Below are 5,499 nucleotides of genomic sequence, written 5' to 3'. Positions count from 1 at the left end.
TTAAAAACTAACCACTACCCCCTAAAACGAAAATACCACCTTTATAACTCCTTTACTCGCTTTTTTTCCTATTTCTTTCCCGTTTACCCTTTATTACCCTAATCACCCTATTCCACGCCCTTCCACTTATTATTTTATTTATTAGTTCCTTTTATTTATATTTTACTATTATTATTTTCTATTTACACGCACTAACTAAGTAGACACTATAAAGATATATCCACTAAATATATTTATTATTTATCTACCTTTCCTTTACCCGTTTACGCCGCGCACCGAAATAAAATATCCTAATTATACTAAGGTTACCCTGATTATAGTAATCCTATCTATATCTTACTCCGGCTTACTCTTATAGTCGCTATTACTAAGGCTATACACTTCCGACTTATACCGCTAAACCTAAGCCCTAAAGATAAAGGGGATATAATACCACTCCACTATCTTTTCTTAATCCCTTTTTATCGGGTTATTCTAAATAGTATAACATAACTTCTTGAGGTTATCCTTATATTTATACGCTAACACAGGGACCTATACTATTATATAGTCCCACGCTTTAAGACCCCTTCCTCTATAAACGTCACGTATCTACTAAGCACTTTCACGGTATAGAGTAATAATACTTACTATAAAGACACCGTACCGAGGCGAAAGCCGCGGATATATCTTATCGTTGTATACGGATTATAGCAGCACTAGTAAGTTCTTAGTATATAGATCAGAGTAACTAATACCTATATAGTCACTATCTAGCTATAAGACCTCCTGATTAGACTAATAGAACTGCTTACGGAGTTTGTTATCACGATATATATAAGCTGTCTCGTGAAAATAGCAGTTAGTATAGTCCGGAAATCGATTATTACGTTAAAGCGACACGTACTTAAAGAAAGGATAAGTGATTTTATTATTAACCCGATCACTTATAGCCGACCACCGTTCCTTATAGCACTAGCACGGCACCTTATTAATAACCCCGAACCCCTAGATAATTAAAGCTCTAACTATATAAGCCCGGGTCACCGTCTTTATAATATACTCCTTTTATAGACTAGCGAGGTCCTTAGCCATAAATACACGGCGATAAAATAAAGATAAACTATTACTAGACCTTACCTTCTTAAATAACTCCTGCTCTACGTCTCTATTAGTAAGATTTAGCAGGCTATCCTATACCCGGCCTATAATAGTAGCCTTAGAGTCACCTTAGATAACCTGGCCTATAAAGTCTAGCTTGATATACGATACACCACCTTTACTAGCCACTTTATACTAAATAAAATACGAGTTTGCCTATATCTATAATGTTAGCTTACCCTAATCAGGGTAATACGATAAGAAGCGTAAAGAGAACACACCACTATATCTTAGACCGTCGTAAAAATATTATACTTATTAACTATACCCGCGATAAGTTGTGTCTTAGACTAGAAACACGGTATAGGATAAACTAACTCTTAATAAGCCACGGCTTTCTTACGCTTATAAGAGCTAAGGTTATTAAGCCCCGTGATCAGAGCTTTAGCGGATATATCGATAATCTTATTATTAATACTAATAGTAGGAAGTTTATAGGAAAACACGATATCGAGTCGTAAGATAATATAAAGACGCAGAGCCCGAAAGATACGCCTTTAGCTAGCAGCCCTCCGCCTTATATCCCTCGACGATAGGTAATATAGCCTAGCGATTTATAGTTTAGTGACTTAAGGAGGCGTAGTTAAATAAACAGCCTATTTTAAGTTACTAAAAAGATCAGGCTTTAAGCGTGATTCACGATTACCTTCCTTATATCGCTTTATTATATAGTCGCGACTATAGGTATAATAGAAAAGGTACTATCTAATCTTTTTATCTAATTAGATCGGTTACACGGTAAGCCGACTTCCGTATTTAGATCCCGCGCCTGATTCACTAAGTTGCCTTTATCCGAAAACCATGAATAGTATCAGGATTACCCTTTCTTTAATAATCACGACCCTATTTAACTAGTAGCCGTAATAGGAACTCCGGTTAAAGCCAGTCTTATAAGGGAGGCACTGCCTAGAAATATTAAACGTTAATAAAGGATATATATCCCCTATTACTAGCTCCAGTTAACCCGTTTTCCCTCTCTTCCTCTCTTTTCCTATATTATTAAGTTTATTTTTCTAACTTGCCCCCGCTATCTATTTCTTTATTATCTACTGCCTCGCCGCCCTTATATATTTTTCCCTGTATCCGTTACCTATATATTACCGTGATTAGGCTAATAGAGATATTCAGAATATCTATATCCCCTACTTTTAACTACTAGGAGCCGGCTCCCGCCAGTCCTATCCTTACCGCTAATATTATTCCCGCTACCCGTGTTATTATCGATAAGACTATACGCCCCCGCCGTATTAATAACCCTAATAATAGCCGATAGGTATTCCCTATATAAGGACTGCCGTACTATTTATTTAATATCCCTAATAACGCTACCCCCTTTATAGGTTTTCCCTAGTAGCCGGAAGATAATATATATATAGTCTAACGCCTCCTTAAGAATGCTATGGATAGCGAGCTTAATACTATCACGGTTAATATAATACTGCCTTATATTCTTATAGTAAGCACGTTCGCCGAGAGGCCGTGGGATACTTACCCGGCAGTTTAGTCGTCTTTTAGGATATATTATAACCTAATAAATAAGAGATAGTTAAAGCGGGGTAGTCTAGAAGATATAATACGCGCCATATTTAAGCGTAGATAAGGGGATACCCGTCCTATAGTATAGATTAGTGTTACGCCTTACTAGGAGTTAAATAGCCGTATAGCGGTCTACTTATCTTAGCCGCTTAAGGTAATTAACCGTATTAAGAGAAGTCGCTTTATCCCTATTATTTATTACTTTAATAACCACTTTATTAGTCTAATTATAGATTAAGAGATATAGTGTATATATAGGTATAATAGTATTTAAAATACCAGCGATACTAAGGACCGCCTTTTACGGTTATTTAAGTACGCTATAGGTTAGCTACGTAGCATTAATACACCTAATAAGGCCGTCTCTAGTCTTACTCGCCGTTTCTATATTATTCCCGGTCCCTATTAGACGGATAATTACTTATACGGCCTCTTCGTTATCAAGTAGATACGAGCTGTTATCTAGGAGGGCTACTTATTCCCTTAAAGCTCGAAGATTTACTGGTTCGTATAAGGACGCTGCTGCTCGAATAATAGTATAGCTTACGCTTATTATATTAAAGAAGAATAGCTATCCTATATTAGAGTAATTCTCGGTTTTGGCTATTAAAAGACACTAGTAGTCCCGGTAGTCCCTTAGTCCCCTCTGCCGCCTCCTCCTAAGAGTATAGGTTTTACCCCTATTAATAAACCTGTTATTAAGTCTAAGCCTACTGCCCCTGGTTCCTCTAATCAGGTTAAGAAGAAGACTTAGGCGCTAATTAGGAGCACTCCTAAGAAAGATACTGGTATCCCGGTACGTCCTAAGATACCTAAGGCTATCTCTAAGAAGCCCTCGGCACTAAGCACGCCTAAGAAGATCGCTAAGGTTACGAAGAGTCCTAAGAAGACTCCTAAGTCCTCTAAATCCTCTAAGTTCACTAGTATTAACCTAAATAGCTACGAGATTATTTAGATATCGCTAAAGAAGGTCTTAGTGCAGCCCAGGAAGATTAATATCTAAGGTAAATAGGTTAAGGATATAGAGGAGCAGGATAAGGGCGTCGAGATATCTTATAGTTATCTGTTTTATAGACTATATAATCCTCGCCCTATAGACTCTTATATTAGTCTGATTAGACCTAGCTTATTCTCTTAAGATAATTAGGTTTATTTATATAATAGTGTCTACCGGGCGACACTTCACGATACCGCCGTTAATAGTTTCTTATATATACCGCCTTTACGCGTAATTCCCTAGGAAGGATAGTTACGGTATAACGCTAGGATTAAATAGGATAAGGATATAGTTACGGCTATTATAGAGCGAGTATATACCGAGAAGGAGGATTATATAGTCGGTGGACGGACTCTCCGTAAGCGTAAGTGAGTTTTAGGATGGTTTTACTAGATTATACTTAGCTTAAGCAGGGTAACCTAATTATATTTAGAGTTATTATAGCTATAAGGATATGAGTAAGATAACTAGGGCCGATTATAAAGGGGTGGATCGGAGACCTAGTGCTATGTCGTTAGGATATCACGTGACGTTATAAGACGCGCGCTTTTTTATTTATCTTATACATTATATATATACGTGGCGACGCCACCTAGACATAGAGGATACTTATTATCCTATACCATTATTATCCTTTTAACCCTAAGTTTTGCTACGTTTATTATATTCACTTCGTTTAAGCTACGTTGCCCTAATCAGAGCAGCATACACCTCTAGGAACCTCTTTTAAAGGTCTCCTTATTATATATGCTATTTTGGTTATATACACTTCGTGGTCTTAAGCACTCCTGTTATCGAAGACTTGTCCGAGATTATACTGCCTAAGCCGTTCTGTATAGTGACGGCTTCGCCTTTCTTTACTAGAAAGAACGGTAAGAAGGCTAGTAGTGGCCTTAATACTGCTACTAATAAGCCCTCTGTTATTAAGAATAGCGCTATTAAGAAGACTACTAAAAAAGATAGCACTAATAACGGGTTAACTATACCTAGTACGGCGTCTAAGACGCCTACCTAAGTAAAGGGGCCGGCCGCGCCTAGTACGGAGTCGATCGCGGCTCCTACTAAAGCGCGCCTAAATAATAAAGGGTCCGCTATGTCTAGTATAGTATCTAAGGTACCCGTTAAAATAAAGGGGTTAGTCGTACTTAGTACGGGGTCGCTTACGACTCCTATTAAAGCGAGGGGCCTAGCCCGCCCTAATAAGGAAACCTTTATGGTTCCTAACCCCTAGGTTAATAAGGTCCTTACCCGCGTCTTCCCGGTAATTAGGTCGGATAATAGTTTGCCTAGTAGCTAGTCCGCTAGTAGCCAGAGGACTCCGACTCTAGCTCTAGTAGACTACGATAGTAACGACGATAACGATAATAGTATCGTTAACTATAATAAGGATATAACTATATCGGGTAGCACCGATAGTATCCTCTATATTAATAGTGATAAGAGTAAGGATAATAACTTTATCCTTAGTAAAAGTAAGAGCTTCCTAGGTAATAATATCTTCGGTAACGATAATATTACCGATAAAGATCCGGGGGCTAATAGGGGCGATAGCGACGCTATGCCTTATAATAATGACACTCTCTCGGGCCTTTACCTGGTTTAGGAGGTGATTATAGGGGGCGACCTTTATAATTCCCCCTATTAACGGTGCTACCCAGGATTTCTTAATATTATCTTAGATAGCTAAGGTTCTATTATCTTTTATTTATGTCGTGACTCCGGCCGGTAGTCCTCTAAGTGCCACTACTACTAGCAGAATAGAATAGTAAGAAATACGAGGAGGTAGAGTTATGCTCCCTGTCCGATATAGACCGCCCCGGTATACT

This window comes from Sodiomyces alcalophilus, assembly GCF_042370955.1.
Source record: "Sodiomyces alcalophilus JCM 7366 unplaced genomic scaffold ACRALscaffold_3, whole genome shotgun sequence".
In the NCBI taxonomy this organism is placed as follows: domain Eukaryota; kingdom Fungi; phylum Ascomycota; class Sordariomycetes; order Glomerellales; family Plectosphaerellaceae; genus Sodiomyces; species Sodiomyces alcalophilus.
Note: the sequence above shows the minus strand (reverse complement) of the source record.